At 45.6% G+C, this 23,544-nt stretch overlaps 2 long non-coding RNA genes across 6 annotated transcripts; one reads left to right on the top strand and one right to left on the bottom strand.

Annotated features, from left to right (window-relative positions):
- The first annotated feature begins 340 nt into the window (after nt 1–340).
- LOC128081066 (uncharacterized) lies at nt 341–2,907 on the top strand. 2 transcript variants are annotated; one of them, XR_008206969.1, is made up of 4 exons: nt 341–550; nt 1,162–1,234; nt 1,331–1,415; nt 2,397–2,907. It is a non-coding gene; the product is annotated as an uncharacterized LOC128081066 (long non-coding RNA). The 2 variants fall into 2 exon arrangements; XR_008206968.1 differs by lacking the exon at nt 1,331–1,415.
- Nucleotides 2,908–6,117: 3,210 nt separating this feature from the next.
- On the bottom strand, nt 6,118–22,129 carry LOC128081065 (uncharacterized). 4 transcript variants are annotated; one of them, XR_008206964.1, is made up of 7 exons: nt 21,386–22,129; nt 19,178–19,388; nt 13,985–14,075; nt 9,548–9,656; nt 9,195–9,363; nt 7,179–7,380; nt 6,118–6,729 (listed from the first exon to the last, which is right to left on the bottom strand). It is a non-coding gene; the product is annotated as an uncharacterized LOC128081065 (long non-coding RNA). The 4 variants fall into 4 exon arrangements; XR_008206966.1 differs by having other exon boundaries at nt 7,179–7,394; XR_008206965.1 differs by having other exon boundaries at nt 7,179–7,486.
- Nucleotides 22,130–23,544: the final 1,415 nt, after the last annotated feature.

Below are 23,544 nucleotides of genomic sequence, written 5' to 3' on the forward strand. Positions count from 1 at the left end.
TTTTTTTTTTAAGCTCTTGTACTCTCTAAACTTATTTAAAACATGTTGGCAGATAAAAGTAGCAAAGGGAGATACAGCAAATGCATCATGGTTGGCACTGATAATTGAGAATTAAGGCAAGAGATAACAGCAGAGGTTAAAAACAAACCATTAAGCTGAACAGCAGCAGTGTTGGTGCTCAGCAGGTGAGCTGTGAGGAGGGAGCTCTGAGGCCATGAGCACTGAAGGCCTCTGGGTGCTGAGTGCACCAATACATCACCCCAGTACATGCAAAACCACTTCAAAGTCTGGGCATCATTAGAGCTAAGAGTCTTGTTCTCCTGAGGTTGTGGTGTTTTTTTATTAACAAATTTGGTGACTCTCTTCGCCAGGTTTGTTTCTGTCTTATTTCTATCAAATCTTGCAATATTTTGGTTGTGTTTTGGTTTCTGTTTCATGCGATCTGTAACCTTTGCTTTTCTCTATGGATCTCATCTGGACATTTAGAGGAAGTCGCAGGCTCATGGACTTGTGTACATGTTATGGCTTCCTGCAGTGCATCCGTCTCTGTGTACGTGGGGGAAATTCTCTCTCAGATGGAGCAGGAGTTGGGGCTTTGTTTGCCTGATGCTCAGGTGCCAGCTGTGCCCTGTGGGGCTGCCCTGTGCTCCCATGGTGTTCCTGCAGCAGTCCCACAGCCGCCTCTGGTACACTGTGCACGTTGGGGGCTGAGCTCAGCTCCATTTCACATTCAGGCTGTCTCAGAGCTGGTTGGAATGAGGGCTTGCTAAAGCTCCCATCAGATGCTGACGGGCCTTTTTGTGCCAGGAAAACGGATGTGTGTGACAACAGCAAAAGTGCCTGGAAGCATCCCAAAGGCTGAGTGAAACGAGGGAATTTTGAGTGGCACCAAACAAAAGGAGCAGTGATTTAATTGCCACAGATGGGGAGGGGGGAGTGGTGTTAGGAAAAGCAGGAGGCTGAGATTAGCGAGGCAATAAAATGAAAATGGGCAAGAGGTGGAGCAAACTGTGCTGAGATAAGGGGAGGTGGATTTCAGTGGCGGCAGATGGAGGGGGAGCTGGCAGCCAAAGAGGGAACAAAAGGAAACCCAACAGGTAATAAATCTGTAAAAATCTCAATCAACAACTCGAAATACCATTTCCAAACTCTTTCCTCCAGGGAGCTGTGATTACAGCAGATGGATGTGCGGGGCTGTGTGCTTTCCTCAGATGCACTGAGGACCTCCATCCAGGTGAGTGCGGCTCCTGTAAGCAGCGCAGTCCTGGCACAGCAGAATGGTGGTCAAACAGCAAGAGGTGAAAGAAACACCTTCTTCCTTGGCTTCCAGGCTGACCATTTGACTCAGCCTGAGTCAGCAGCACGAAGGCAATGCGCTGTGTTTCCTCAAGCCCTGTGGCAGCACACTGCACCAGGTATCTCAGCTCTGGGTGATAAGGCAGCTGTTAGCAAGAAACTCATTAATGAGTAAAGCTGGGAATAGGTGATTAATAACAAGCAAGCATCTGGCCACTTTTAAGGAGTCATTAAGGCCTTGACCATGGAGGTTTTAGCAGATAATTTCTAGAATATCTGTGTCATGTTGGAAAGGCATCCCACATGCTGAGCCTTTGCAGGCCTTTGTGTAAACCACATCAATCCCCCAGTTCTCCATTGCTGCAGGTGGGTCTGTCCCAATTCTCCCTGGCTGTATTCCCATCATTAGATGGGAGATCATTCATTTGACATAATATTCTGGGAGAATGGAAAATATCTGGGTACTGCAAGAACAAAATGGGGAATGAATAGGTGAAGTATGCTGGTTGCTCTGAGCTGGCACTTTCCCACCTAAGTGTAGGCATGGTCTGACTGCTGCTGAGATGGGTTCATTGAGCCCTGCTTCCAGGCTGCCCCTTCCTTACCCCACATGGGTCTGTCTTCCTCCCTATGCCTCCTCAGCCTGTGTAACATCTCCCTAACCCAAAAGAACAAAATTGTACCATAAAAGGGTATAGATCATTGTAAAAAATAAATAAATAAAATATTTATGCTTTAAAGGCTTCCATTAGCTTTCCCTCATTGTTCGTTACAGGTAGGGCAAGAAGATGCTTGGAACAATGATCCTTACTTGTGGCCTTTAAGAATCATAGACCAGAAATGAAATTTCATAGCTAAAAGACCAGATGTAAGGGAAAGGGGAGGAAAAAAATGCAGTCTAGCACAGGGCCAGGAGAGCTGTGAGCAGTGAGGGGGCACAGGGCAGAAGGAAGCCAGGGCCACAGCTGTTTGTCCAGGAGTTTTCTTGGAAACCCCTGGGACTCCTTGCTCCCAGCATGTCAATGGGAATAAGAAGCATTTCTACAACGCTGAGCTGACTGCAAAATCAGGGGTGGTCTGTTTGCTTTTTTTTCCCTTAGGGAAGCACTGTGGTCAGCCAGAAGTTCTTGGACAGACAGTAGGAGTTAAGTGCATGAAATCTAACACTCCATGCCATATACCAGAGGTCAGGCCCAGGGTCCCTTCAGATCCAAAGCACAAATGCAGCAACTGTTTCCCACCAAGAAAGCCCTCCACAGCCTGTTTCTGGAAAATGCAGAGCAGAGGCAGAATGAGATGGGAGAACAAAGTCAGTCCAATGGACACAAAGCACTGCGAGTCGACATCTGATGTCAGTGCCTATGGACACCAAGGCTTGGCTCAGCTGCAGGGCCCAGCAGTGGCAGCCCAGGGTGCTGGTCCTTGTCTGACCCCGCTGTGTTTCACATGCTGTTCTCCTCTGGGCTGAGCCAGCTCATCCCGCTCAAAACTCTGACTGAAAACATCATCTAAAAACAGCTCCTCGTGCTGGTGCCCAGGGGGGAGGAGAAGAACTCAGCAGGCACAGATGGAGCTGCAGTAAATAGCGGAGCCGACGGGACGGGGTGGGATCTCACACTGACAGCAGCAGCTCTGCATGAGTTGGGATGCAGGATGTGCAACTGTGAACTCACAGCTCCTCTGCATTCAGGGCTTGGAGCTGGCAATGAATGCTACAAGAGTATCATGGTGTTCTTACTACCAACTAAATAAGCTTTCCTGTGGTTGAAAACCATTCGTTTTTTTCTTTAAAGCTTCATATATCAGCTAGACACAGAATTAAACAAACAAACAACCCGGGACATTTAAAATGCTGTGTTTACACTTTGGAGGAGCTCAACTGTTCTCTGCTCAGATGCAAATAAGGCGTATTTCCACTCTATGTATTTTTGGTCAGAATGAAGAGATAAATAGTGCACTCCAAACGTCACGCTTCCAACCGGCTCCAGCTTACTTTGGTCAAGAAAACTTTGCACAGAACACCAGCACATTTTGAGCCTGAACTGTAATTCTCCTGGCAGGAATTTATTGCTAATCGAGCCTATCTGCAGCATGGGAACCAACAAGTGAGGGCCAAAACCGAGGCTGTCAGACTCACTTCACTTACTGGTTATGAAATGGGACAAAACAGCCCCAGAGTCACACGGAAACATGAGCATGGTGGTGACACGGCCTTTCATGCACAGCGTCAGCACTAAAAACAGCATATAGATGGTTTGGGAAGTTATAAACACGGACCTCATGATTCTATTCTGGGTTGGTCCTATGACAAAAGGGGAAAAAAATAACCGAATGAAAACAGCAACAACAAAAATCCAATGGAAGATAAGAGCCCAAAGCAATGGGCAGCACTGCTCGGGGCGCACCGTGCTGGCTGTGGGATGGGAGCTGGCAGCACTGACTGACACCAGCACAGCTGCAGCCCCACAGTGCTTCAGAGCTCCCCTTTGTCTTCCTCTTCTTAATTATTGTGACTTTTTAACTCAACAGCCATTGTCAGGTTACTCGTGCCGTGCCCCTGTCTAGCCTCCCCATGTCCAAAGTTTGCATGGATACTGAGAATGGCTCTTCCTCATCTTCAGCATGTCAGACTTTTTCAGTGGATCTCAAGTCTACCTCCAGACATCTCCCAAGTATGGTGTGGGGCCGATCTGCCCCAGACAGCCCTGCAGGAGGCCTGGATGGGACTCTGTGGGGCAGATGCAGAAGTGCAGCCCCAGCCACACCTGCCCTCCTCCACCCTATGCCTCCATCCACCAATCCACTGATTATTAAGCAGCATTGATCTGCAAATGTAGGACTGAAAGGCCTTTGGGAGACGAGCGACAAACTGTTTAGAAGCCAAAAAATTTCCATGAGATAATTTTAAGTGGAAAAAGATGGAAAAAAGCCCACTGTACCTTAAGTGCAATGTAAATTCTTATCGGTGAGTGTTTTGATGTAGTTTTAACCTCTGAATTAAGAGCTACAATTCAAAAGACATCTGCTAACTGATGATTCTGCAAAACCAGAAGTGCATTGCCTGCATTCAAATGAGCTCAAAAAAAGCACAAGCACATCTGGTTTTGTGAATCAGATCAGAACAAAAACTGTTCTTTGTTGCTGCTGGTTTTGCCAGCAGTGGAGATGAAGGTGAGTGAAAAGCAGAGCAGATGAGATCTCTGAGGGTCGTGCGGAGTCGGCTCACCCCCAGCTGGGGTGATGTGCTGGGGTGATGTGCTGGTGCGTCAGCACACAGAACTACTCCTGTCTTTTCCACACAAGAAAAAATATCAGCTTCAGCTCTGAGTCCAGAGATGCTCCTTTGGCCCTGGGTATGTTGAGCACATGAGAGCTGGAGCTGAGGGAGCCCTAGCTGTGTAAGTAAGGGGGATTTCTGCCAAGAAGGCGGGAGAGGTTTTTCTGTAGCTGGCCCCTGGAGAATGCTGCCTTTGACAGAAAAAAGTAAATGTAAAAAATCCATCCCTTGCAAGCTTGTGAAAGCATGGCTATGGGCCATGGGCATTCTGATGGGCTTTCTAACTCCCTGGCAAATGTCCCCCACCTTTCTGCAAACAGAAGAGGCCTATTACAAGAAGTCCTCGTCCCCTCTCCTTTTTTTAATTTAATTTATTTTTTTTTGCTTGTTCTTCTAAAGCATTGTCATCACGTTGCTCAAGTGCTGCAGTTTTGACTTCCCCAGCAGTAATGCACAGTTTTCCCCAGCCACCCTTTTCACAGCAGCAGAGATGATGCTCCCCAGCCCTGCTGCAGCAGCCTCCCGCTGTGCTGTGAGCACACAGTGACAAACCCAGCCTCCTGTTGTGCGCTTTGCAGGAGATATCTTTCATCTCAGAAAATCACATTTCCCTCTCCCAGGGCCATTCCACCATCTGACCAAACACCTCCCTAAATTCAAGACCCCAGGACTGAACTCTGGACCAGCCCTGGGCAGAGAATTATCCACAACCTTGTCCATCAGGGCTCAGTTTTCTCTTACAGAATTTGTCAAGAATTGCCACCAGCTAACCTCAGCTTGAGAGCAGCAGCAGGTTCCAGTATCAGTGCTGTCTGCAGCCCTTCCACAGCTGGGTGTGCTCTGCTCCAGCACCTGGAATGTGCTTCCGGAGCCATCTCCTCTCTTATCACTCACTGCACTGATAGTCAGCCTGAAACAAGCTCGATCTTCTCATTGAGTTGAACTTTGGACAACAGGAAAACACTTCTTGTAGCAACACAGTCAGGCACCCAGCTGTCTGCTTTGTGCAACAGGACAGTGGTGTTGCATTAAGGCCCATTCCCCACCATGAGCACAGGGGAAGAATGGAAACTCACCAGATGTTGGCATCAGGCTGAGCAAGATGTGAGTGCAGGTGGGGCTGTCAGTTCTGCCTCATGCTTACACTACAGAACACATTTCAAAGAAAAATAAGCTTTCCAAATCATTGAGGAAAAAAAAACCCTGGTTTTTTTTCTGCTGTCCCCATGTGCCCTCCCAAAGCCATCCCTGTGCTGAGGACACTTCCTGAGAAGGGTCACTGCTGATCCCGCACACTTCGTCACCAATGATGGTCAACAAAACCTTGGGATTAAGGGAATGTTTCCGTGGCATTGGAAACAGAATTGGAAAGGAAAAGATTTAGTTGAAACAAACAAACATGCTCATCAAGCTGCCACAGGCCAAATTCTGTAACTTCATGCTATATTTCAAACTTGGAAAGGAGAAACAACACCAAAACAACAGAAAATGGATAACAAATAGTTAAGTGGAAAGCAATGCAAAAACCAGACATGCGGGGACAGCCCCGCTGCAGCACGGCGTGATGCCCTCAGGGCGGTGGGGACGCGCACTCCCTCCTGGGGGTCTGCAGATGCTTTGCTAGGTACTGACAGCCCCGAGGGGCTCCGGGAGGAAAGCAGCCCGGTACCGCTCTGCTGCTCCCTGCGGGCTGATTGCAGAACTGCTGTCACCCTGCAAAACCTCTGTAATCGTTGAGCGAGTGCCAGAAGCCTTGCTCATTCTGGGTAACTCTTGCTGTCTCTTTAGAAGGGATCCTCAGAGCCGCAGCTGTCTGCAGCCAGCATACGACACCTCTTCTTTCTTACCAACACCAATAAGGAAATGGTGCTACATGCACAACACACGTGGTGCCTTCGGGGCAGTGCAGCCACTACTTCAATCTGGGGGCTGGAGTGCAGCGGTGGTGCCTTCAGCACAGATGTGCCTTTGCCTTTAGGGTTGTGCTGCAGCATGGAGCTCTGCACGAGGAGCCCTGAAGCACCGTCAGGAGGAGCACAGTGTTCAGTGCTGACTCTTTGGGTGCAGAGGAAGGAAGGTTGGAGAGCAAGAATTCTGCCCTTCAGGGCTCATCAAACAGCCACACATGAAAATCGCACCTTCAGGGCCCCAAACACCTGGCAGCAGGGAGAGAAAAGCACTTTTTGGTTTTAAAATGTAAGAACATAACAACATTCTGATTTAGATCACATCTCCATGTCCATTCAAGTTTGGAAAGTTAAATATAGCCAGCACCTTATAAAATATTAATTGAAGCAAGCATCGCACTGGGACCCATGAATCACTGTGCATGTGTTCAGTAGTTACAAGTGTAGCTATGGTGAGGATTTGGGCTTGACCCCTCACTATGGTGCATAAGGGCTGGTGGGCAACCTGCTGCTGCTGGCTTACCAAGCCATAAACCATAAACCTGTTATGTGGGTGGGGACAGCCCTCAGGTCACAGAACAAGGCTCACAAGTCAACAGCACAATTTGATGTCAATCCGCAGCTCACGTGTCAGCTGTAAGAGTTAATGTTACAAGCAAAACGTCTGGCACAGACCCCAGGAAATGCTCTTCTTTTACCTAGTTGGTTTCTGTCTTCTTTGCGAGGATGGTTGGGGCTTTCTCCACACCACATTGGGGCTGCAGTGCTGAGCATCTGACTCATCCATCCAGGCACGGAGGACCTCGCGCATCCCTCCTTGCTGCTCTCAGCCACCGATTATCTCAGATCATCATCAGTGCTTTGGATGACCGAATAAACAGGATTATCCTCTTCCAGTGCCTGTTAAGTCAAAACTGGATGGTGAGCCTATTAGTGGATCGCAGTAGCACGAGGATATCCAAGCAGGAGATTATCTTTTACTTGCTCTGCGGAGCTGAAAACAGCACTGGGAAACTTTTAATCTCCATGAAGGGGACAGTAGAGCTCACAGAAGGAAACCTGAATTCGCGACCATCCCCTCAGTCAGCTGCCTAGCTCAAAAAAAAGCGTCACGATCGACAAAGTCACACCATCCTTTCATTGATACAGTAATGGATTTGGGATGCCAGTGGAAAACATCTTACATGCAACGCCTCTTTCATCCGAGCTGATCCCAGCAAGCCTTACAAGCGCCACATGCCAACGGCACGTGGGATTAACTGCACTTACAGGAGCCTGTCTGTGCTCCCACTGAGGTTACAGAGCAGGGGCACTCACTGCTGAGTCAGACATGGGCTGGAATGGGGCCAGGCTGCTGAGCTCAAGCCTTGCATTGTGCTGGAAGGGTTTGGGCCTGCGCCTCGTGCAGAACAACGGGGCAGGTTGCAGTAGGGCACAGAACAGTGCTGTTTGTAACATCTGGATAGTTCACCCTTGTTTTTTCCAGCATTGAGGGTTAAAAATATTGCAAGTTGCAGAGGAGGAAATACCCGTATCTCAAGTAAAATCTACTTAAAGAAATCTGTTTTTTAAAGCAGAATATCAGGGAAGCAAGCCAGCCATTCCTAACACCTTTTAATAAATGCATGCAGAAAAATAAATTCCTTCAAAAGAAGCTTTGAAGGGTGTAATTAAGCATGAAAGTTACCATATATTAAATTATACATCTAGTAAAAAAAAAAAAGAGTCATTAGCCCAGCAAATGGGCTGTTAATGATTTCAGGTTTGCTTCAGGCTGCAAGCTAACCAACCTGTGCTGAAGCAGTGGCTGTGCTGCTGCTGAGCCTGGCTGCTGCCACAGGCCTTGCTCACTGCTTGACAAGTGTGGAACAGCCAAACCTACAATAAGTCACACCAAATGTGACCTGTAGAAACAGCTAAATTTTGGGGCAGGCGAAATGCCAACTTTAAGGTGCTGGGAGCTCCTCCATGCATCAGACTCTGGTGTGCATCCAGCTGCACTCCCCCACTTCTGCTGGGTTTCGTGGTCCTTTGCTCCTGCCCAGAGGGGTCCCAAAGCCATGGGGTTCTCTGCAGAGCTGCCACAGCCCCATGATCCCCACAGCAGAGCTTTGGCTGAAGCCTGCCTGCCTTCAGCACTGAGCTGGCTGCCTGTCCAGAAAGAGGAGATGTGGCACTGAGGGACACCGTGGTGGGGCACAGTGACATGGAGTCATGGCCATGAGGGCCCAGCTGCTCTGCCTGTTGCTGGCCGGCTGCTGCTCCCCTCCTCTCTCTGGGTAATTTCTCCTCTTCCTGTGGTGCAACCCAAAAGCACAGAAACCCATTCCCTGGCTGGTCCCTGAGCTCCACTGTTGTGCTCCCTGGAGAGCTGCTCACGGTCTGAGCTGGCAGAGCACTCCCCCTGAGCAGAAGTGGTGTGAACACAGCACACCATGGGACGGTCCAACAGCAGAATGAGACTCTGTTTGATTTAAGGAAGCTCTGCTGTCACTATTTCGTAACGAGCAGGTCTGGTTAGTTCCAACTTTTTTCAAATAAAACAAAGAGGCGCTTCCCCCTTTTATGGCTCACATGATCGAAGATTTGCATTTCCACATAAGAATAAATTGGATCATGTCAGCAGACAGTGGCACGACCCCCAGACCCAGATCCCACCAGAGCAAGGCTACTTGCCAACTAAGGGAGGGAATTTCTGTAGAAACAATGCTTACCAATAGCACCGAGAGCTAAAGTTTCCTTTCCTGACAGCAGCATTCAAGGTACAATCTCAGGTGGCCTTTCGGACCCCATTTAAGACATCTATGTCATTCTATGTCAGATAAATCACATGTATGGTGCCTGGTCCTTCCTCCAAATGCTGTTTTCTTCTCATGGTTATTCCTACAAAAAGAACATGGCTTGATTTTGGCAGCAGTTGCACAGACTTCAGGGTAAATATAGCTGCCGTTGACTTTCCCTGAGCCTCAGATACTTCTGAAAATAAGCTTTCTGGCACCCACTGAGGAACATGCTGAACATCTTTAGTTACATGCCCCCAAATAAAAGGGACCCATAAGATCCTTACCAGCAGCAACATGAATTCGATTTGAGATCACATTGAACTCTGGTTAGAAATATTCGGGCAAAGTCCATCTCTCGCTCCACTGACTGCAGTCAGAATATCTTCAGTGTAACTGGAAAGTAAGATAATTAAATAAAAGAACTGAATTATTCAATTTAACGGCCTCCCCAGTGGGTCCACATACACACTGGAGGCTGTTCTAAGAGCACCTGGGCTTCCACTGTGCAGATCCCAACCTCAGCTCACACAGCTCTCAGGTCTTTATATTTAAGATACACTTTCCAAATTTGTTTTGTTTGTAATACATTAAAAAAAGGAAAAAAAAAAAAAGAAAAAAAAAAGAAAACCTTTCCCACTAAAGCAAGTAGATTTTCCAATGAACTCCAGCACTTAACCCTGCAGCACTTTACTATTTCTAGATTAGAGCATGAGTTTCGCATTTTTTCCAGGAGAAAAAATATATGCATGAATTTATAATGCCACTGTAGCAAGCAGAGGAAGAATCCTGGAACAGAAAATAACCCGAGCAATAATACTGAGCCCAAACTTTCCCAGAAGTTCAGGAACAGCAGCTCACTTCTGCTAAGGCTGCAGACAGTTCTGTGCCCCTGTATGCAGCTGCCCCATCCAGAGCTGGGTGCTCTGTTACGGACAGCCTTTGTTCACTGGCTCTCTGCTGTTTCAAGGATGCTCTCCTGAAGGGACCAATGCTGACACGCTTTGTTTCACATCCTACCTGGCTGGCATGGCCTTGGTGTGGCCTTCATCACTCACAAGTGAGCACAACAAACGAGCATTGCTTCTTGCTGAAAGCATCCTGGTCTGCCCTGAGTGACCCAGGAGGGTTTTATCACCACAGCTGGTCATGAGATGGGAATCCTTTTCCATAAGACATCTCCCGATTAGGAAAAGCAGTAATAAAAGAAAGCTACTTCATTTCCCCAGAGGAGCATTTTGGAGGAAGCAAACCAGGGCTTTTCATTCTGTTAGAAACCTGTCTGGGAGGCATCACCCACCCCATGCTCTCCCACCATCTGGGAGAGGATGAGACGAGCCTTCTGGAGCTGAGATACACACTGCATGCTCGTGATTTCATTCAGAAACACGAATGACAAAGTAAACTGTTACTTCAAACCACATTTCAAGCCCTCTGAGGATGGACTGCAGCTGCCCAGAGCTGGGCTCAGGGGGCTCTGCGGGGCTTCAACCTGCTGTGCTGCTGTCCCTCCCCACAGAACCACAGAACTGCCTGGGATCAAACTACTGAATGTCATTTATTTGTGATGCCTCTCCTTTGCAGAGACGTGCAGACACTTGCTGTGGGAGCTGCTGGGCATAGGCAGCACCAGAAGGGCACTGCTGTCCCTGGGAGGGCAGGGTGGCTGTCCCACACCCAGAGCTGCCTTGGGAGCAGCTACTGCTGTGAAAAGTGGAAGAATAGCTCCCGTTTTTAATTATCTGGTCGAGTTTTTCCACACTAAATTTAATTGAGACAGCAAGGAGGGGGCAGTACTTGAAGACAGACAAGGCATTTGCATCTGTTTTGCTGATTATAGTAGTTGCACATTTTACTTTAAACACCAATGGGCTGCAACTGCTATTCAAATGATATGGAAATTGGTACTTTACACTGAAATCTCCCTTAAGCAACAAAGGAAGGGATTAGCACATGGCTCTGCTTCTCCTTTTCTCTTCTCCTTTTCATTTTACTAAAGCACTGTGGCAGTGGAAATCTGATGGCTCATAAACAACACCTGTATCTTCTGATTTTTATTACATCAAGCTGCAGAATATTTGAACCCTTTTGTGTAACTATGACAAAACAATTTTTAATTAAAAAAAGAGTGATCTATATCTGAAACACTGAATTAGCTTCATGTTCACAGGGCCTGTCCATCCCAGATACATAGGCACACAAGTGACAGAGGACAGTGATCAGCTGGGTGCCTGCACACAACCTGCCTCTCCTGCACAAACCCACATGGTGCCAGTGCCAGCCAGGACTCAACGGCTGCCCTCAACCCCCTTTCATGCAGTCCCACAGATGGCAACTTTCAGTGAGCTTCAATGGAAACGTTGCATGAATGCACCCTCTCAGCACAGTTATCCAGGACTTGCTGGGGAAACAAAGGTGCATTGCTAATAAAGTATTTTGCGCAGCTCACAACACACCTGTGTCAAAACTTTGATGCTCCAGGGACCTGGGATGGGGGAGATTGTCAGGTCCTCACCAAGTCATGCAGCCCCCTGTGCTGAAAATTGCTGATTCAAACATCGAAGCACTGAACACAATCACTGCGTTCTCATGTTCCACTGAGACACCTTCAGCTCTTCATAGAGCACAGACAGGATTAAACAAAGTAACTCCTTTATCTCAGTAAAATTTCACTACACGACCCACAGAATAGAGCATTATCAGTCTGGAGCTGCTCACATTACACAGGGACCCAAATTCTGCTCTTACCCACGTGCCTCTGCATCCCCACCGCCTTCAGGGGATTTTTAATCACAGAAATAAAAGGGCAACATCACTTCAGAACATTTGCACTGTATCCATCATGCTAAAACCAACACAACAGGGCAGGCTACAGCACATTCATGCAAGAACTCTGATAACTGCATTTGCACTTCTGGTTTTGTCAGTCACACATGAATATTTATGCACATTTCCACGATGTGCCCCTGGTTTGCATAGGGCACAGGTTGTCAGCAGCTGAAAGCCATTAGCGTCTGACAGCTGCTGAAAGAGCTTGTTTGGAACAAATAGGTGTCCTGTCCTGCAGAGCAGGCAGGTGATCGGGGCATCGTTAGGGGTGCAGCTCTGGCAACTGTCTGACAAGGAAGGCTCTCCCTGTGCTGCTCAGCCCGGCCTGGGCAGGGAGATTTAATTATCATCACCACATAATGAGTGGTTTGTAGGAGGCCCAGACCTGACAGAAACAGATAGTGGGCAAACAGAGCAGATCGCAGCCGATGGAGCAATTACAATCCAAATAAGAGCCCATGAGCTGAGAGAGCAGATGTTGCTGCCCATCTCCCCATCAAATGTGTGTTTGAATGGGATTTGAGGAAAAGGTAAAAGAGCATTGCTTGCAGAGCTGTGGGATGCTGGTGAGGGATGCTCAGGGACAGGTCCTCAAGGGCAAACCCTGGGGACCTCTTGGGAGCAGAGGTGGGGACATCCAGTGATGGGGATTGAGAGATCCCAGGAGGGGCACCTCCCCCTGCAACCAGCACCTCCCAGCACAGCTAGAGCAGGAGTGAGCTGAAGGCTTGTTGTTTTATTCCATGGTAGGGAGATGAGCCCTGTGAAGTTGGCAGACAGTGCTGGGTGTTCCCACCTCAGCCACAGGGAGGTGAACAGAGCCCACAGAATCCTGCTGGGAAAGGCTGCATGTACAAAGCATGCCCACAAGTGCCAAACGCTCCACAATATCCATCCAAGCAACTGTGCTTTCTCAAAACCAAAATAAAAGCATTTGGTGGGCTGAGATGAAATCGAGTGGTCAAATATAACAGAAGAGGTACATTGCAAGATTACCCTTCTGAGATGCTGGAAATACATGCCTTTGTCCCACACCAACAGCACAGCAATCCCACTCAGCACTATTCACACATCACTCACACCTCCCAGCACTCATCTGCTTCTGGGGAGAGACTTGAGAGCACATGGGGCTGGGCCTTCATCTCACATTCTGTGCCCATATTTGCAATTATAAGCACAGCCATGGTGAATGTCTGCACAAAGGACAAGCTACAAATCCTCTTGGTACTTCCTGGGTCGTTGCTTCACTGGTATTCTTGAAAACAGCAAGTATGGAAATGCCCCCACTTTTCTACAAGCACATGCGTGATACAGCTCTGATGGACAAGCCTTGAAGTTAACAGGAACAGCAAACATCTGTGCCCAAAACCATGGGCGAGGAAGCACCCTCCATCTCTCAGGGCTCACAAAGCATTCACTGCTGCCTGCTTGAGCTGTGTTTTTAAAACATGGGTTGTTTAAAATATACACAATTAGTATTAACAAAGACCTGCATTTCTCAGGGCAAGGCACTGGCACAAGCACTGCCTTCCATCTGATGTGCAGTGACCTTTGGAAGTATTTTTAGGCACTGTCCCATAAGCAATGCCTCTTGCACCAATTGCTTCTCTTCTGCCCAGATATAAACCAGCAGTAACCGTGAGAGCTGCGTGGGATGGATTTGTGTTTTCTAAAACTGGGGGGGAAAAGACAATTACTGAAGTTTGGAAGAGGGTCTAAGCTGCACAACTTTCTCATTTGTTTAATTCTAACACATACAGAGACTGCATGCCATGGGTAAGGATACTGCAGCACATGGAGAGCCAGCAGGAGGCTTCTCAACAGATCACACCACAAACCAAACCAGTGCCAGAGTTCAGAGGTGTAAGATGTAGGATTTGTTCCTTTTCACTTACTATTTAGAAGGGTCACGTGAGGGAGCAATCAGCACATGAGAGATGAACAGAGTTCCACTTCTTTTTTAATTTATTTATTCTGCCAAGGTTCCTGAAAGAAAAAAAAAAAAAGTTCAGCAGCCTTCTGTGCCCAGACTTCTCACTGTCTGCCCACCTTGCAATGCTATGACATGATAGAAAAGAAAATATAACAAGGTGTAAGAGCAGCAAGATCTCAGACTTCAGGGAGTGAAGACCTGCTTAGATGTGATAACAGTGGGTGCAGAAATAAGAGAAAGAAGCTGCTTACCTTCAGAATGCCTGCAAAACCCTATCATATATCAGCATCTCCAAATGAGATACCTTCACTTTCACCGTCACCCCTTAAATGAGGGCTGGAAGGGGTGGATCCTGGCTCCAGCCCTTCAATCACTCAGATGCATTGCTTTCACCTGAGCTCCCCTAGGTTGGCCCCGCCTTCCCACCAGGTGCTCCATCACTGCTTCAGGCCATGATGTACCATTTGCACTGCAGTCACAGGACACAGCCCTCAGAGCTGCTCGGGGTCCTGGTGGCAAACCCTCCACCCTCAGTCCCCATCCCTGCCATGTGCCCACACTCTTTACACCGTGCACAGCAGGAGGAGTGCCGGCCACCTGGCTGTGCAGGCACAGCACTGAGAGAAGTGATGCCAAGGAGCTGCTCACTGTCATTTCCTGCAATTAAAGACTATTTATTTTTGAAGCTCGTGCTGCCAACCCCCCATCTGACTGTCACACTTGCTGAATTTTATTTTCAGGACATTCTAATTTGTTAGAGATCACATCCAACCGGTTATTTGACTGTCTGGGTTTAAATACCACCTTTGTAGCTAATCCTGGGTCTCTGTATCACAAATGAGAAAATTTAGGAGAACTTTCTCCATTTGTATCTCATGAAGGAATTCTCTTCATTTAAGGCAAAGGATGGAGTTCTCTGCCAAGCATTTATATACAAATAGAATCACAATCTCTGGCTTTGTGATAGGAGCTGCATCCTCAGGGAACAATTACGGCAATTATCTGGATGGATCTTCTCATCAGTAACCTTTGACTCATCTCCTACACACTGTCAGTCTTCATCATCAAATGGGGAAAGCAGCCTATTGTTTCTATTCAATCATCTGCTTCTGAGAAAAAGAAAACCCCGCGATGAAGACAGCCTGCCTGCCCATTTCCGTGACCTCCTGCAGCTCTCCTGCATCTGCCAGGCGGGCGGCAGGGACTGGCAGCAGCTCACTGCTGTGCTGCACTGCTGTCGTGAGGAAAGCAGCAGGCGCCCTCTGAAAATGCTGCATTTCTTTTCGGGATTTCAAGGCAAGCAGAAAAGATCTTTTTGCATGCAAAATACAGATGCACCTCCTGGTTCTAAAAGGTGCCGAATGCCTCAGTCCTCCGTGGGGTCTGTTGGTCACCCATTATTTCTGGGACGTGACCCTAGAAGGGAGAGAGCACTGTCCCAGCTCCCATCTAACTGTAATGCATTACACTGAGCTAAAAGGGACTGCTAATGATTTGCACCTATGCAAAGATGGAGCACAGTCTTGCACTAGCACTACTATTATGCTTACTGCCACACAGCTGGTACTGAAACACCAGCAGAAGTGTTGTCGGAGGGCATGGCCTGGGGGATACAGCCCATTTTAAATGGAGTGATCTTAATTTGGAGTCAGCAATGCAAAGCAACATGGCGTGAATGACTCAGTTCCAGGAGAACATTTAATATAGGATGGTAAATAACTACTGTAAACATTTTTAAAACTTAAATTATTGTGAATTATTATGGGAAAAGGACAGATGAATTGCTATGGCAAAACAATGGAGAATCACTCCTGCCCTAAAGGGGTATGGCTTAATTCTCCAAGCATACAGTCCTTCCAGAAAATAAGTAGCAGTTCCCAGGCTAAATTAGTCACCATTAGCTGCTGCATACTCTTGGATAAGGTGGTAACAAAAGCAAACAGTAACATCCCTCCTTGCTTTCACCCCATTAGCTGTGAGTGCTGCTGCGTGAGCAGGACAAGGACACAACTAATAACAGACCACAGCTGGAAAAAAATCAAAGCTAGAAATAAACTAAATCACAGCGATGAGCTACCACAGGAGTAAGAAGCGAAGTTCTTCATCCTCAAGTGCCAATTCAAAATGGAAACAGATTGAATGAAAACTGTCAGAGGATTCTTCACACCTTCGCATTGCTCACACCCCCCATAAGCTCACACAGCCCTGTGATGCTAGGCAGAACCCAACTGGTTTGCAACTGACTTCAAACAATAGCTGGGCTGTCCAGAGCCCAACAACACCAACGACGTTTGCCTGCAGGCATGCTGTATTAATGTCAATTGCTTTCAGATGCGCATTTAGTTTCTCAAACAAAACAAAAAATCAATATTAAACTGTGCAAGTGGAAGTTAGTGTAAGAGCGCACAGCATTCTGTCCCGCACGCCTCTACCACCATCAGTCACACAGAGCAGCTCCCTTCATTGCAGGAGGCCACACTGCATCTGTACCCACGTCTAAGGGTTCCTCATTTCACTCTTGCTACTTTTGGAAGGTCTTCAGACTGTTGAATCTGCATCTCCTTTGTGAGCCTTCCTTGTTACCAACAGCTGAATCTCCATCCACGTTTCCTCCCCGCGAGACCCTTTGCCACCAGCCACAACCACAGCCTTTAGTCGTGCTGCCCTGGTGCTTTTACATCAGCCTAAGCTCTGATCTTTGCAAAGTTATGAATGTTATTTCAATTTTAATACCTGGAGTTTAATGTCTCTGGAGGAGATTAACAGCACCAGCTTAATGTCTTTAGGTCCTTGCACATTTGCTCACTGCTTTCTAATGTAACGTGATCACCGCATGCTGCCACACCCCTGTTTCTTTCTTGAGTTCAGTGAGATGACTTAAACAAGCAGTAAGACAGCAGCACACCGTATCATCAGCGGGTCTCATTGCTCCTAAAAGCAGAAGAATTAAATCAGAGATTAATTTTCTTCTGTTTCATCTTCCTCCTCTGTACAATGGAGGCAGCCATAGCTGCTGCTGCAGGGAGCTGCCAGGTTTTCACAGCAACAGATACAATTAATAGAGCTGCGGGAGCAGGGAGGAAAAGGAGGTGTGCTCAGAGCTGTGGGCAGGGAGCTCTGGCTGCAGCTGTAGCAGCACAACGCCTTTGCTTCCACCAGTACCAGCACTGCCCATCAGGGAAGGAACCAGGCAGCACTGCCATGAGGTCACCTCAGGTTTGAGCTCTGAGGTCCCACCACTGTCACTGGACTCCTTCTTTTACAGAACAGGGCAACGTGCACCAGTGCAAGCTGGTATCAGAGAAATTGCGGCTGTGCACCTTTTCCAATTGCAGTTGTGAGATTGTTAAACAACAGTAACAAAATAATTCTAGCTGACAAAAAAAAGTAATCGCTGTGAAGATCTAGAGCAGATGACAGTCTGTGTGTTTTGTTACTGAGATTCAGCAACCAGCAAGATTTAAAAGACACAAACAGTTATTTTGGATACGAAGGAGAGGGATCAGGAATTTAAGATGACAGTCAATTTCTTGGAAAGGAGACAATTCAGGAATGGAAACAAGCTGGAAACTCGCTGTTCTCTGCTCTTATAGAACACTGCCTAGGCAAAAGATAAAGATCACTGTGCAGTGAAATCCCAGATCACAGCATGCTGAGCTGCCCTCATGTGTACAGTGACACTGTGCACCATTCCTACGCCACTGTAGGAGCACACAGGCACAGGAGTGCAGGCTGGCACGGCCCCGAGGAAGGCAGGCTGTACACTGGGGCTGTGCCCCCTGAGCACACTGCCCTGCAGCCCGTCCCAGCAGCGCTGCTCGCTGCTGTGGGAGCAAGGCAGATTCACAGCCATCCTCCTTCCTGGCAGAGAGGATGCAGCTCGTAGTGACAACCGGAGCTTCGTCTGCTAAGAAAAACAGCTAACAAGAGCTCTTGTTTAGCCTTGAGCTGCGTAAGATGTTAAGCGAGACACCTGATTTCTAACTAAGGCAAAAATAAATAAGTAAATTAATTTAAAAAAGAGAAAAAAGGAAAAAAGAAAAAGAAAAAGCATCGGAGCATCTTTGTCGCGCGTCTAACTTTTGCTGGTCTGCTGTCGGAAGAGATGCGAACCGGTGCTGCCATCTCCAGGAAGCGCTGCCCATCGCCTCCATCGCGCAGCGCTCAGCACCAGCCCAGGGCAGCACAGCTCACAGCACCGAGCCGTGGCAGGGCAGCACTGCCGTGAATTTCTATCTCACGACGTGAGCCGTTCCTGAGCGTTTGATGACTCCTCCATAATGAGTAACATCAAGTTTGTAAAAATTGGCATCTGTTCAGAGTATGGGCTTTTAAAGGAAAGAAATAAAAGTGTACTGATCTTAAAGGTAGAAATAACACCATTAACTGTGTAAACTAATCATCTGAAAGCCATGGCAATGCACGTTCTGAACCACAAAGAACAATCAGCGTTCCCAATTAAAAAGCATGAGTCCATAAGGAGTGACTCCTGAACAGGTTGAAAGAATTCATTCTTGATTTCAGAAAGGACACATTCTGGCTTCTCACTGTTCAAAAGTCATTTTTCAACTTCATTAAAATCTTTTATTTTTGTCTTTTACATTCCTCTTTGCATAGTCTGGTGCTCGGACCCCAGCACAAGATAGCATTCAGCTTGGTTATTGACAATTGAAGCAAGCAATATATTCAGAACATTGATAAAGTAGCTTCTACAGACTTCAAAGATGAATTTCAACAAAGAAATCTGTTGCTCAGAATTTATAACAATAATGAAAACCTTCATGAAACAGACACAAAACAATAATTATTAAACCTTATTAAATGCTCTAATAACAACTGCTATAATGGAAGGAGGAATGGAGTGAATGATCTTGATAAATGAAACAAACTGACTCCTAGTAATTGCCACAAACATCAGATAGGGAGTGTTCACTGAAAGGACAGTTAGCAAATGTTCCTTACACTGAAACATCGTTGCCTTTCATTTTCTCACCTCAGGAAAACACAAACAGGCTGAAGCTCGCACAGCTCTCAGTTGTGCAGATTACTAAAGAATAAATCTGTTTCAGGTCAGCATGTAAATCTAGAATTCTGTATGTAAATCTAGAAGAAAAACGACATTCAAGCAGAAAGAATCCTATCTTTTGTAACTTACTTCAAAATTAACTGGTTTTCTTCATCCTGTTGTGTGAATATAATACAAGAGGCGAAGCTTCCCTATAACTTTCAGACGTCAGTCCATCACAGCCATTTCACAACGTGGTTCTGTCTTCTGCTTTCAAAGCTGTTGCCTCTATTCCTTCTAAAACAGGAAGAATCTCCCTGGCACAATGTTCACTCTTCACAGTAGAGACATCTGGGAACAACTGCAGGTCAGTTTTGCAGAAAAATTAAATATTGTGATGATTAACCAGAAAGACAAGCAAATATTTCAATAGTTGCCAGTATTAGACAGTTTAATGTAGTGAATAAAATAGTTCCAGTATATAACATCATGTCTTAGCTTTCAATTTATTTAGAGAATGAAACTATTTTACAGTGAATATTATGTGAGGAGCCAGGTAAGTAAGCAGCACTCATTATATGTTTAGAAGAAAACTAAGCATGAAGTGTGGAAATTTAATTTTCATATGAGAATATCATCAACAATTAGAAAAAGAAAATGTGTGCTCCAGCAAATCGCTGATGGCAGCAGCCACAAGCCATTTCTAACAAGGGCTCAGCTCTCATGATAACAGCCATTAATGAAGGATCCCACAGGCCCTGCATGATGTGCAAGAGTGAGCAGTGATGTATACCCCCAAATGTCAACTGTGTAAAAAAACTCTGGAACTGGCACAGGAATTCTAAAAGTTGTGCTTGTCAAATAACAGACTGAATATCTGCATGAGCACTATCTAATGAGACATTATCTTAGGGTAGAAATTGAAGCTTCCAGATGAAAGGATCTGAAAGATACCAAAAATATATTGTTTGCATGTACCAAAACATTAATAAACAGCTAAATCTAATTATTGCAAAAGCATACACACTGCAGCTGTAAGATTCTCTCTAACCATAGCATTACAGCCTTACCAGTGAAAACAGAAATGTCAATGCTCATGTAAACTCAGCTGCTGATATATATTCATTAGATTCTGAAAGGCTTCAACATTTCTTACTGTGTCAAATTTTGTCTCCATATCATTGGCCACAAATCAGTATAGGTATAACCTGCTATATCAAAATGTGATGTTTGAGGACACCTGGGCATCAGATCTATTTCCATAATTGTCTCTTGATGCATGAGCAGACCAGGATCCTGCCCATGGCCTTGCCTAACTGAATTTTGTGTATATTGTGCTTTGCCTAGTCAACAGAATTGCACATAAATAAGGAAACATCTCTGGATCAAATTTAGACTGTAAGGTAAAATTGCTAGAATATTACCATGCATGTGATGACACTCTAAGGTTTAAGAGTATTAAAGTTAACTTCACCTCTTCTAAGAGTTGCAAAGAAGAGAAATACTTGTGCCAGGAATACGCCAGCAGACAGCACAGGTGCTGCTATTGCCCCTATGGAGATCTCTGACTGAGCTCAGCCAGTGAGTTATCTGAATTGATTCACTTCTTAGGAACCTTTACCTAATGAGAAAAGATGAGGAAGCAGAAGAAAGAGAAGGAAAGACATTAACTGCAGACCATCCTCTGTCTTACACTGAAGGAATAAGCGCTCAGTGCTCAAGAGCTACTGAGCATCACTAAGTGATTACAAGTGCCCTTCTGGCTGCACAGACATGCTGAGCCAAGAGCTCTGTAAATGGGCCTGGTCACCTCTGCTGCATGACAGAAGGGTGACTCTAGCTATTCAAATCATGGAGTTTTTATTGCTGGATCATTATCTGATCCAAGTACGAGAGAAGAACAATTTCTTCATTAGGATGCATATTGAGATTGATGTGCAATTTGAGTTTTGAAAATGAAAATGTTCCAGTCTGGTTTGTATTAAAGCAGTGCATTAGCAAAAATGGGCTCATAAGGAAACTCGCTACGGCTCAACTCAGCAACGAGTGTTTCATTCACCTTTATAAAGGCAAAGTGAGTTTGTAAAAGGGAAAAGAAAAAATGCATTTGTAAGCATTGCTGAGCAGGGAGTTTAGGAAGATATCTGCAGGAGCTGGGGAGCAGCAGGCCCAGAACAAGGACCTGAGCAGAACTTCTGCTCAGCAATTCCAGACTATTCTAAAGCATTCCTCCATTCTTAGCACTTAAATTAGCTTCATTGTGAAACAGTAATTAAGCAGCAGGGAAGATTCACCGCCTTAGCCTTTTATTCTTGATTCTAATTTACATGATTAAATTCTAACTTATTCACTGATTACCTTCTTGCTTAGCATGCTTTAGATTCTCCCTTTCTTTCCTTCTATCCTTGCTTCTTTTGCTGGATGCAGCAGTGTTGGCCCTCACCAATCCACAGTTTTCAGGATGCTTGTGCACATCGCCCTGTTAGCATCATGAGCCACAAATACCTGAATCAAATATTAATATATGTAAGAGCTTTAACACACACAAAACCCCCCCCCCCAAAAAATTGTTTTGGCAGGCACATTTTGTACACTGTGTGAAGGGCTAACTTAGTTAACAACCTCCATAGAACTCCTGGAGATTTGTTCAGAACACATGCTAAAATTCTGCTGGAGAGGAGCTCTGTACATCTGATTTCATATTCATTCACTCTTTTTTTTTTCTTCTGATCCATGCATAAACAAAAACGTAAAATCTGTGGGGAAAAAAAGGTTACATTTGTTTTAGAAATTTGCACATTTGATCCAGAAATGGATACACACCTCACAGCACACAGCTTTTGAATAAGTGAATGATAATTTCATGGTAGTTTTCTGGCTGAACTGGTCCTAGCACTCTTTCCCTTCGCTTATCTTCTTGAGTTCTTCAATTTGTCTTAAAATTCATACCTCTATGCTGCCTCTTAGTTTGAAAAGGCTACTATGCTCAAAATGAATAACTTCCATACCAGACTGTACAAGCCAGTACCAGCTCTGAGTGCATGATCTGGCAGACATTCTCTGCCAAAATGGAAATACTATAATTATTATTAATTATAAGTAATGAATAATTATTATTAATTATTAACTATAAATTATTAATTGACCAAAGTAATGCTTGGAAAAAAAAGACACCAAAAATCTGCTATGCTGGTTTAGCATTAAGGAGTTAACATTCCACCCAGCCAAACTGCTTCTTATTCTCTGTTCCTCCTATCAGTATAATACTAGATTCTTAAAGACAACTCCACAGAGATTCCTTAAAACAAAGTATCTTCCCCAGAGTGAGGAGCCCGTGCCACATTTAGGCATTCATAAGCTGTAGAGTTCACACTGGAATCACAATGCTGCTTAGAGTGAATTGTGAAAAGCTGTTTCTGTTGAAAGGTTTTGCTGCAGCATGAGCAAGTGAAAGACTTCTCATCACTATGAGTTCGTTTACGTGCAATTAAAGGACGTTTCTGAAACAAAGAAAATATTTGCAACATAACTATCCAGCTGTGTATCACATTCAACAAATCCATGCAGAAAAGGACAAATCCACACAGAAAAGGACAAGAGCACTACGGCTCCTTCATTACCCTCCACTGTAAGCAGATGCTGAGGAATGCATCAGTTGCTGCCCAGTCCCTTGGAGAAGGTCACAGCTTCTCCTCCTGAGGTCATTCCTGTTTGCAACGAACACAACCAGGTGAACCAGTGGAACACATTCCCAGGGAAGTTGCAGATGCCCCATTCCCAGCTGTGTTCAGGCCACGCTGGATGGAGCTTAGAGCACCTTGATGTGCTAGAAGGTCTGCATCCCTAACGATCCTAAGGTTCCCTTCCAACCCAAACCATTCTATTATGTAAGAGCTTTTTTTATCATACCGTCTAGCATTCTTATGGCAATGTAGTGGTACTGAATTTCACCCAGGACAATAACAACCACAAAGACAAAAGATGATGTTCACACTACAGGCCGTGTGAATGGGCAAAAAGACAGATTTTTCAGATGGCTGAGAAAGGAAGCAATGGGAAAGCTTCGAATGAGGGCAGAATGAAGATGCTTTTATGTGACAATTTGCTCTATCAAATAGTGCTATTATGGTTTGGTTTTTTAAAAATCTTTTGTAGTTTCCATGGAAATAAGTAGGAGACATCACTGTTGGATCAACCTTCGTATTTCTCCATACTATCAGTTCAGCAGAAGATATATGCAGTATAATTGATGCTTTCATTCTGGATTTTACAGTTGTATAAAAAAGTATTTGTCAGAGATACGCACAGATCAGAACCTGTGGGCCTTCATTTGAGCACACACACTCGCTGGACTAGAGATCTCCCCCTTTTTTTCTCCCTGTAAGTCAGAGAAAAGTATTGTTAAGTTTCTAAAGTGTTGACTGTGCTGCAACATAAAGAAATACAACACACGCCTGTGGTTTTTGTGTGCTGTACATTAGATGACAGCAAAGGTAAGCAACACAGCAACTAATTAA

Source organism: Tympanuchus pallidicinctus, unplaced genomic scaffold, assembly GCF_026119805.1.
Source record: "Tympanuchus pallidicinctus isolate F22 unplaced genomic scaffold, pur_lepc_1.0 scaffold20, whole genome shotgun sequence".
NCBI classification, from domain to species: Eukaryota; Metazoa; Chordata; class Aves; order Galliformes; family Phasianidae; genus Tympanuchus; species Tympanuchus pallidicinctus.